The sequence below is a fragment of the Schistocerca gregaria genome, chromosome 3 (assembly GCF_023897955.1).
Source record: "Schistocerca gregaria isolate iqSchGreg1 chromosome 3, iqSchGreg1.2, whole genome shotgun sequence".
Taxonomy (NCBI): domain Eukaryota; kingdom Metazoa; phylum Arthropoda; class Insecta; order Orthoptera; family Acrididae; genus Schistocerca; species Schistocerca gregaria.
The window spans coordinates 801,163,078-801,174,912 of record NC_064922.1 but is presented as its reverse complement, the minus strand read 5'-3'; the positions used below and the strand labels follow the sequence as shown (position 1 = coordinate 801,174,912).

Here is an 11,835-nt window from a genome sequence, read left to right as displayed (position 1 = left end):
TTAAACCCAACCTCAGGACACCACACACACACACACACACACACACACACACACACACACACATACACACACACTTGCCAGAGGCATGATACAAACCTGTGACCGTAGCAGTCGCGCAGTTCCAGACTGTAGCGCCTAGAACCGCTCGGCCATTCCGGCCGGCACTGCGGAACTTATTAATGTTGATTATGATTCGTAATTATAAAATAAATGCAGCTTATCGTTCACTGTTACTGAAAACTACAGGAGTATGTTACACTCCTACTCGAATACACAGGGTCAGCCACGTAAGAAATGGCACTCCGTCTTCAGGCCACAAGTGGCCCATCGGGACCATCCGACCGCAGTGTCATCCTCAGATGGGAATACGGATGGCAGGAGCGTGTGGTCAGCACACCGCTCTCCCGGTCGTTATGATGGTTTCTTTTGACTGGAGCCACTACTATTCGGTGGAGTAGCTCCTCAGTTGGCATCTGGAGGCTGAGTGCACCCGGAAAAATGGCAACAGCACATGGCGGCCCGGACGGTCAACCAACCAAGTGCCGGCCACGGCCGACAGCGCTTAACTTCGGTGATCTGACGGGAACCGGGGTATCCACTGCGGCAAGGCCGTTGCCTGCTTTAGACATAACACCCCTTTTATTTCGCGAACTTAACATACATCGAAAAGGTATTTCCGGCAAACGTAAGAGCGCCAAGAAGGTATTTGCAGTGATTTAGCGTTTGTCAAATGGCTCTGAGCACAATGGGCCTTAACATCTATGGTCACCAGTCCCCTAGAACTTAGAACTACTTAAACCTAAATAACCTAAGGACATGACACAACACCCAGCCATCACGAGGCAGACAAAATCCCTGACCCCGCCGGGAATCGAACCCGGGAACCCGGGCGTGGGGAGCGTGAACGCTACCGCACAACCACGAGATGCGGGCTAGCGTTTGTCAATCTTGACTTTGAAACCTGTACTAATAAAAATTTGAGGACTGTTCTAGAATTCGAGAGCACGTCGGCCGTAATCGGAAAATATGGCAAAGAAAAGCTCTCGTGCATTTCTGTGCGAGAATGTCAATACATTTTCCTGTTTACTTGTCTGCACTGTATGACGCTTATTTCTGCTTCAATATCCGTTGCCAGCAGACATGTACACGTTTATATAGTGAATGGAAAAGAAATGCCATAGAGAGTACAGAGGTATATGACTGTCTATCTCTATCGCCAATGTCCAACGTGCCAGGCGGTTGTACGAGTTATTAAGAGGCTAGTGCGGACATACTGTTTGAACGTTAAAAAGAGGACAAGAAAGAAGACTGCAGCTGACAGAAACATTAAGAAGCGGTTCAGGCTAATGTGTCTGCAAGATGGTACGATATATATTGCCAAGTTATGTAGAACCAGTCAGATAAGTGCCATTCACATCCTCCATCGAAAGACTTTCCATCCCTATCATCTGTCATTATATCAGACACTGGAAGACCCTGATTTCGAACTTCGTAATTTGTCAGCTTACCCTTCAGCAAGTGAACATGACAATACACCATAGTCAAAATGTGTGCCCTTCACCAATGAAGTAACGTGCCCTGACAACGCTGATATATACGCTATGTGATCGAAAGTGTCAGTACACCTGACTGGAAATGACCAACATGTTCGTGGCACCCTTCATCGGTAATGCTGGGATTATGGTGTTGGCAAACCCTTAGCCTTGATGACAGCTTCCACTCTCGCAGGCATACGTTCAGTCAGCTGCTGGGTGGTTTCTCGGAGAATGGCAGCCCATTCATCATGGAGTGCAGCAGTGAGGAGAAGTATCGATGTCGGTCGGTTAGGCCTGGCACGAAGAGCTCGTTCCAAAACATCCCAAAGATGTCGTATAGAATTCACGTCAAAGCTCTATGCGGGCCAGACCATCACAGGGATGTTATTTTCGTGTAACCACTCCGCCACAGGCCATGTTTTACGAACAGGTGTTCGATCGTGCTGAAAGATGCAACCGCCATCCCCGAATTGTTCTTCCGGCACAACGTTTTTCCACTGTTCAATCGTCCAATGTTTAAGCTCCTTAGACCAAGCGAGGCTTCGTTTGGCATTTACCGCCCTGATGTCTGGAACCGTGCGACCGCGACGGTCGCAGGTTCGAATCCTGCCTCGGGCATGGATGTGTGTGATATCCTTAGGTTAGTTAGGTTTAAGTAGTAGTGCCATTTGAAGCATTATGAGCAGCCACATAACCATGAAATGCAAGTATTCTCACCTCCCGCCCAACTGTCTCAGGACTCAAAGTAGATCCAGACGTAGTTTGGAATTCCTGTGTGGATACATGTTTGCCTATTACACATTACGACCCTCTTCAACTATCGGCTGTCTCCGTCAGTCAACAGACGAGGTTTGCCCCAACATATTTGTGCTGTATGTGTCCCTTCACGTTTCCAAGTCTCTTTCGCATCGGAAACAGTGGACCTAGGGATGCTTAGGAGTGTGGAAATCTCGCTTACAGACATATGACACAAGTGCCACCCAGTCACCCGACCACGTTCGTAGTCCGTGAGTTCCGCAGAGCACCCAATTCTGCTCTCTCACGATGACTAATGACTACTGAGGTCGGTAATATGGAGTACCTGGCAGTAGGTGGCAGCACAATGCACCTAATATGAAAAAAAGTATGTTCTTGAGGGAGTCCGGATACTTTTGACCACATAGGGTATTTCCATAACATGCTCTACTGAGAAGCCGAAATTCCACACTGGCTTGGTCAGTGGAGCGTAAACGTATGGTGCGGCATCATAGGAAATTACGTTGTGGGACGTTACTTCATCTCAGGTGTTCTAAATGGACATTCGTACGCACATCTCCTGACCAAAATACTGCCCGTTCTCCTAGAAGCTGTACCACTGCATATTCGACAGCAGCACAATGGCTTACCAGTTGACTCGTCCCTTGTTGCAACGCAAATACTGAATGAGTAATTTACTTAATTTTGGATATGACGAAATTCTGTTGTCAAACGGCCTGCGAGAACCTCAGATTTGACTCCTCTCGATTTCCTTCTTTGGGGAACACACGAAAACGTAATCTATGACGAAACTCCATCTACTCCTGACAATATTTGTTGTCGAATCGGCAGAGCACGCTCTACAATATCAACCACTGTAGTTTATCTACTCATCGTTAATTCGAACTGCGGTTGCAAATGTGCCTCTCAGTCTATGGTCAACAGTCTGAACATATGCTTAAATAAAGTAAAAAGTTTTTTTTCGAAGACATAATTTATGTCACTTGATTTCTGTAGTTACCAATAATTGTTAATAAATTGTTTAATTCATTTACGTGTGTGCGAAATTGCATTCCAACGTCAAATAAATCAACAGATTGTGTTGCACGTACCTGTTAGGAGTGCCAGTAAGCGCTTACATTTAGCATTAAACGAAATTTCGTTAAGAAGAATATTTATTTGGCAGTGTATAGATGGTTACGATAGTATTTTCAATAAAATGTTCAGTTTAATGACATAACTTCTTGGAGCAGTGTATAGGGACACAGTTGTCCGACAGGATTTATTTTTCCTCTATGAAACACACAGCCACGTACAGGAAAAGAGAGGTCAAATCTTCCTTCTAACGTCTAGATATTTAATGCAGTAGTTGGTTTCGCAACTTAAGACATTTCTTTAATTTTTTGAGAAAGGTTTGAACGTCAACATTAACAAAAGCTATATCACAGTAAATGTCTTTTCTAGAGCTATCGTATGCAGTCATAAAAATTAAACGGCTTCATGAAAAAAAATTACTTCAGTATCTCAGTTGATACCAGCGATAGAAATATTAAAAAAAGAGAAAAAAGAAGCAAAAACACGTGCTCCTCGAAGCTCTAACAATTCCCAAAAACAGCTTCTCGGTAAGTGTGACCGTTCACAAAATAAAAGGGGTGATACGGCTCACGAGACTGATCTTGTTCAAAGAGTAGATTTCAATTCGAAGGAAGTCAGTTTTATGTAACACGAGCTGCTAAAAACCTGTATTTCGTGCCAGTTCACCTTTACCTGATAATCAACAACAAACATAAAATTTCCTATTGTATTACATATGGCCCCTCCAGCTAGGCTGTCAATAATACAATGGAATTTATAGGGAAATATTTGAGAGATAGTCGCCACAAACACCAATATGGCTTAAGGAGTATATGTACGGAGCTAATTTTATTCATGTTCTTGTCGTGAACAGTAGTAAAGATGTCACATAGGCTGCAGTAATGATTATTATGTTGCCTGATGATGATTAGATATACTTCCAATCGCAGCAAATAAAGATTCATTAGCAGCACTTTGTGTTAAATAAAGAAATACTTTCTTCAAATGTCTACAAGCAAACAAGTAAAGCTCTACATACGCTTCATATCCACAAATAAATATGGACTGATTTTAATTATTGTTCGCAAAGCTTCATATCAAATTTATAAAAAAATCCATATTATGCACATTATAGTTAGGAAAATATCATTGTTACTTTACGGTCTTTCGATTAATGCTGTGACACAGTGGGAACGAGACACACAGTAACGTGTGTAGGCTATAGCTGTAGCCGACAGTCAGTGTACTAAGAAATGTATGTAGCCTACTCCGAGCAACAGTTGAAACACCTTACCTTAAGGGTAAGACTCTGTATCTTTCGAAAAGCATCTTTGATATGTTGAAATCTATGAGAACCTCCCCCAGGGTTACGTCCTTTAGCTGTGACCATTTCGGTCCGTGTGATTGGCAGTCATATAACTCATTTTCGTATTATCTGAAAGGAATTTTGGTTGCAGTTGTATGACAGCCGCTTTAACCACGCTGAAATGCACAGACTCACGAAGTAATATCCTCTCGAAAAGGATTTCTGTGATATTTTTATCTATGATCCCTGCTGAGTCACCACTTTTTCAAGTGCTTTCCGCCAGCCTGGAGAAAACCTCTACCCCATGCCTAGCCGACCCAACATATGCTCTGGGTAGGTCTTGATCGATGCTGATCGTCCAACGGTAGATCTTCTCCTTTCTTGCCGCGATAAGTAGCCGCGCGGTCATGGGCGCCTTGCCACGGTTTGCACGGGTCCTCGCGTCGGAGGTTCGGGTCCAGCCTCGGGCATGGATATATGTGTTGTCCTTAGCGTAAGTTAGTTTAAGTTATATTAACCAGTGGACACATTACCTCAGCAGTTTGGTCTCATGGAAACTTATGACAAATTTCCAAATTTCTCCCTTCTCGTGCATGTGAATCCAAGTACCTGAGATCTACGTACCTCCATCCGCCAGCCCGCATCATAAATACAACTTTTACAATCTTAAAATTCACACTTGCTCTAAAAACAGTTCTCAGTGTATCTCATTTTGGGACCAACCAATGTAAACATGCAGACATTCATCTGTGTAGACATGTAAAGTTTCAAATGTTGATCCACATTTTGTGGTCTAGTACGGAGACGTGTACTAGATTAATATGTTGTCTATAAATAAAAGAAAATCATAAAGCGAATAATAACCTAACACGTTGACATGTCTTCTCTACACAAGATGGAAGTTTAGATAGGTTTGTGAGCAATAGAACAATGTCATTCGTTTCGAAATACTGTCTTTGGCAGTGAGCCGTTTATCGGGTTGTGAAACTACTATTAATGGATGTCTTCCCTCTTTTGTACTTTTCTACGTTATAACCTAGCAATGAGTGCTATAGCGTCCCGCTATAGTGCACGTTGTGCCCCGTCTGCTCGATTTAAGAGCACTGTGTGCACAGTTTCGCCATCAATGTATTGCTAGTTTAGTGGCTTTGAGTCTAACTGGCCACCATAGTTCAAGAGCTGCGATGCAGACATATTGTTTTACTTGTGTTCAATTCGAAGCGTCATCGTTTCTGTCTCTAAGGTGGTCGTAGGTTGTTTTCCAAAAGTGAACAGCCTAGAGACAGCAGTGATGACACTTTCGGCAGGACCTGACCATCATTTTTCAGGACAATGCTCAAGCACGTACAGTGCAAGCTGTTACTGATTTGTTTGACTGATGGGCTGCTATGTGCTATACCACCTACTGCACTCTCCTGACTTACGGTCCCGTGAGTTGACCTAGATTTCTAAATTGAAGGAAAAACTTCACTGCTTTCGCTTCAGAACGGCTACAGATTCGGCGGGCAACAGGTCGCGCTCCTCCAGTTGTCAACACAACTGGCACTGCTAAGAGTATCCTACGACTTAAACATCGCTGACCACGGGTTATTCATAATGCTGGTGACTACTTTGAAGGACAGTAAGACTTTGAAACACATATCTATTTTGCATGAGCTGTAAATAAATAGTTGCCACTATTGAAGTTCCAACACTCGTATAACGCCTCTCTTGTAACGTCTGTACTTGAGTTCGTTGAGCATGTCTGTAAAGCTCTTGTGTCGACCAAACGATCAATTAACGAAACACGCTTCTCTTCGTTGGAACGTTTCTCTCTCTCCCTCCCTCCCTCTCTCTCTCTCTCTCTCTCTCTCTCTCTCTCTCTCTCTCTCTCTCTCTCTCTCTCTCTCTCTCATACACACACACTCTCTGCCTGTCTTCTCATTCCTACACTGTAATCATCCCAGATAGACGAACAAATCAACAACACTAGAGAGTGGCCGAAAAAGCGTCTTGTATGCCACTTCCTTCCTGCATGAGATACATTTCCTTAAGCTTCTTCCTATGAATCTCAATCTGGTGTCTGCTTTCCCATTAGTTGCTTTATGTGTTAATTCCACGTAAGGTCGCTCTGGAAGGCCACACCTAGATATTTTACTGTAGATACTGTATTCAGCAATTTGTCTTCAATAGTGTAGTTGTGCGGTAGTGGATTTCTTTTCCTATGTTTGCACAATATGTTACATTTCTTTACGTTCAGGATCAACTGCCCTAGACTGCACCATTCATCATTCCTCCGCAGGTAATTCTGCATATTGATACTATCTTCTGGAGTTGATACTTTCTTATAAAAAAACTGTATCGTCTGCGAACAGTCTTAAAAAGCTTTCAACGTTTTCTATTAGATCATTTATACAAATTGTAAACAGTAACGGTCCTATACTGCTTTCTTGGAATACCCTGGAAATTACATTTACATCTGTCTGCCTTGTTCCGTTAACTGCGTCTTTTTGACTTCTGTCTGCGAGGTCTTGAATCGTTTCGCAAATCTGGTCTGTGTACTCCCAAACTCATACGTTTTTCCGAAGTGCAGTGCGGGGCGGTTTCAAATCCTTTTTTTCCAATACTAAGCGACTGTACTGGCCGTCCTATTCAGCAACCGTTTGTCTCAGTACGAAGACTAAAAGAAGAGAACCTGTAACGATCTTCAGCGGTGAGACAATTTCGGAAGGTCGAATAGAATATTTTTCTCCTCCCTCTGTTTTCTTTCGGTTTGGTCCCAGGGAATGAACAGATGATTTCGATCCGTTTAGTGATATTACGCAAGACCAAACATTCTTATGTGTTTTACTCAATCAGTTGACAAAGTAACTGAATGCCTCACTCTTTGCAAGAACATTTTCCTATCAGTCTTAACATTCCTTGAAAATCCGTAGACATAGTTGTTATCATAGCCTTATAATCGCTAATATCTTCCTCTGCGTTAACTGATTCGCCAGGTTCAAGTCTCTTTGTTGCAAGGAGGCGTAAGAAGTACTTTCAGGAATTAGATTTCCCGTTATCTGCCCGAAGCAATTTTCGGACAATACATTCAGAGAAATGTCTCACAAATACCTGTCTCTGGCGCCAGTTCTGATGGCATGATTATGCCAATCTATACCTATTACAAAAGCACGATCAGGAAATTATTAACGATATTCTGAAAGTTTTCTCTGAGGTGCTCTGCCACTAGAGCTTCAGGCCTAGGTGTTCTACAAAAGCATGCGATTACTATTTTTGACCGACTGTTGATGCCTAATTTCACCGAGATTAATTCACATCTGTAATCCGTGACAATATCGCTACACATAATCGAACTCTTTAATGCAATCAGGGCACCGGCACCTTTGGCGACTAACCTAACCTTACGATAAATATTCCTATCTGAACTTAGACTTTAGTTGGTATTCACTTCCGGTATCAACCAACGTTCTGTTGCTAATGATACCTGGGCATTAAAACCTTCAATAAGCAATAGTAATTCTGGAATTACCTTTGGTTAACCAATCTCACATTAACTACACATGTACTCAACTACCCCTGTATCCGCGTCCTGTGCCTAGTGCAAACCTGACATTAAGCGGAACCGTGGTAGCGGAAGTCGAGATCTGATACCGTCGCACATTATTGTGAGCTTCTGGTTTAGACCTTATACTCTGCTACAAACCAGAGTCCCGGTCGACACTGGATACAATGCTCAGACAGGCAGCTTAGCCTCCATCCCATGTGCGATGCTAGCTGTCTTCATCAAATTAGCTGTCCGTCGGAAGGAACTGGGGATGGCCTCAGAAGCCTAGCTTCAGGCTCATTGGTGCCGACATGTGCCATAACATCCAACTGGTTGCACCCAATGCCTTCGATAGCCACCGGAAGAGCCTCTTCTACGTCACGGATGTGACCTCCTGCATAAATGACCCCCTGTAAACATACTGGGTGCTCACTGGCATTCTTTCCCACAGTGCATGCTTTTTCCCTAAAGGACTCCATCAGGCACCTCAAATCGGAGCTCCTGATAACTTGTAAACCTGCCATGTGCACTTGTCCGGATTGGGAAGGAAAATCGGCTGGGTTTCCTAAGGCATAAAGCACCATCTGTGTGGACTGTTCTCTGTTACAACTTCCATCTAGTGACGCGCGAACGCTCCACTGTCCACCATTGACTCTCGAGCAACGACTAATTGGTCGGATGTTGTGTACCAGAAGAGGCAGCGACATCACTGGATGTCAATGGCACCAAGGACGGTGTGTGTCTCATCACCCGCACCCTGATGCCACCGCTGCCTTAATCAGATGTCAGAAACCTGTCGACTGTGGCCAATGCAGCTACAAGCTGTTAATGGTCAGCTGCTAATTTTCCTTGTGTTCGCTCGCAACAAGCACAGACCCTACCTACTGTGCAAAACAAATCTGAATACGATCTCACAAATACAAATGAGGCAGTTAGGAATAACTAAGGAAGTACAGACCACTGCGAAAGAGAAAATTAACTGAATGCAGCGCTACTGAGATTGGAATGCAGACACTATATAAACAACAGAATAAACAGATACTAAACTCTGTTGTACAGATATGTCACTACAGCCGAAGATCGAAAGATACACTTGCTGTTAAATGAGAAATATATTTCTCTACTGAAAATGGGTGTATGAAGGGCTACATTTTACTAGAAACTATGCCTACACGAAAGTTACTGCATGATATAAATACGCTAACTCTAAAGCACTGATCTGAAATATACGCTGTCTGTTATCACGAGATTTAAACGGAATCGCCTGATGTGGCTCTTTAGACGGCGTGTTGTCACACACAGATATGCATGAAGATTTGTGTGTAAATACGAAAGAGTAACTTATTAAACACTAGTCGAATACACAAATACAATTCATTTCCTCACGGAAATACGTGAGAAACAGAAACTAAACTAAATTACTACTACAGAAATCTGGTATAGTTGAGGCTACGTTTCTGTTCTGCAGCAGAGGTGGATTTTGTTTTGCTGTGAATTGAAATTAGATGACTTCCAGTTTTAAATCAAAGATAAACTAATACGGTTTCGATATCATAATAAATCGTTTTCCTACATATCTCTCTCTCATATTAGTAGTTATATTCAATTTGATGGCTTGGTGGGTTGTTCTGATCTATCAATGTGCTATGATAAAAAAAGAGTGTCTGCTGGTAACTGAAAATAAAAATGCTCAGAATCGGGTGTGGTTACTAAATGCCTACATGCCAACTTTTGTTGTCGATTTGCTTTCTAATTATGGAATTGTGACCAATATTTGATTAAGCATTTTTAATGGTTATAAAGAATAACATTATCTGCCACAACCACAACATTTTCTGATGATTGCTATAGGTGCAGGTGGATCTGAATATACTGTACATTGTTGAAAACTAGTCAACATTAGCAAGACAGGTCAAGTTCCTCTTGTACACAAGATACGACGCCAGATGGAATCGAAGAAACAGAGAAATCACTGTAAAATACAATTTGGACATCAGGTAGACTGGTAGCCTTCATGTAAGAAGAGAACCGACTCTCCATTTTCCGATGCGAGGTAGCCCAAGTCGATGGCGAGCTGTGCGGCACTATCAGCAGCTTCTTTTATATAATCTCTAACGTCACTCCAACGGTAGGAGTACATGATGACATCTGCGAGGAAACGAAAGAAGAAATGCTTTGGACTACACGGAAGTGTATGGTGGTGCTTGGGACAGCGAGTTGTTGACCGACTTGCGAAGCGAGATATAATGCCTACGTGGTCAACACTAGGGGACTTACGCACTGTTTCTGCTTTGAAACGGAAACTGGTCTCATACTTCATGCATAACAAAATGAGCACGCCAATGAGTGTGTTAACTTGATGATGCATTTGAGCATCAGATCGTTAAACGACTTCGCAAGATTTAGTTCAAAATGTTCAAATGTGTGTGAAATCTTATGGGACATAACTGCTAAGGTCATCAGTCCCTAAGCTTAGACACTACTTAACCTAAATTATCCTGAGGACAAACACACACACCCATGCTCTAGGGAGGACTCGAACCTCCACCGGGAACAGCCGCCCAGTCCATGATTGCAGAGTCCTAGACCCCTCGGCTAATCCCGCGGAGCAAGATTTAGTAAATTGTAGAACCTTCTCATCTGAAGATTCAGTACATCAAATAGTAATTGTTTCATAGACTCTTTGTTGCAGTCGAAGGTATGTATTTTGTAAGGGCCCTCATATAATGGACGAATGTCTGGGTTTGAAGAGCAAAAAGGGTATAACTAGAAACAACGGATCAAATACGACACAAATTGCCATTATGGAAAAGTCTTGGTCTCACAGTTCTTTCTTAAATGTTACGCGTTTCTGAAATTCTTAGGCAGACATAAGCTGTGAGACAAGGTACAGAAGTTATGTAAAAACAAGTAACTCATACCAGCATACCGGTAATGCATGGGCGCGACAAACACTGTCCACGCAATTGTTTCAGTACTTACACGTAGAGCTAGTTTGTGGCTGAATAAACTAAACACATGTAATGTATGTAATAATATAATTCTCTCTTCATAAAGACAGAATTCTTTAGTTTATTTGTCAGTTCGACGAAAACCTAAATCGATACTCGATGTTAACAAATTTCTCTTCTTCAGAAACGCTTTCCTTGCCATTGCGAGTCTACATTTTATATCCTCTCTACTTGGGCAATCATCAGTTATTTTGCTCCCCAAGTATCAAAACTCCTTTACTACTTTAAGTACTCATTTCCTAATCTAATTCCCTCAGCATCACCCGACTTAATTCGACTACATTCCATTATCCTCGTTTTGCTTTTGTTGATGTTCATCTTATATACTCCTCTCAAGACATTGTCCATTCCATTCAACTGCTCTTCCCAGTCCCTTGCTGTCTCTGACAGAATGACAATGTCATGGGCGAACCTCAAAGTTTTTATTTCTTCTCCATGGATTTTAATACCTACTCCGAAATTTTCTTTTGTTTCCTTTATTGCTTGCTCTATATACAGATTGAATAACATCGGGGAGAGGCTACAACCCTGTCTTACTCCCTTCCCAACCACTGCTTCCCTTTCATGCCCCTCGACTCTTATAACTGCCATCTGGTTTCTGTACAAATTGGAAATAGCATTTCGCTCCCTGTATTTTACCCCTGCCAC

The 11,835-nt window shown here is 42.5% G+C and overlaps 1 pseudogene; it reads right to left on the bottom strand.

The window, feature by feature from the left end:
- Positions 1-499: 499 nt before the first annotated feature.
- On the bottom strand, positions 500-617 carry LOC126357094 (5S ribosomal RNA; annotated as a pseudogene).
- Positions 618-11,835: the final 11,218 nt, after the last annotated feature.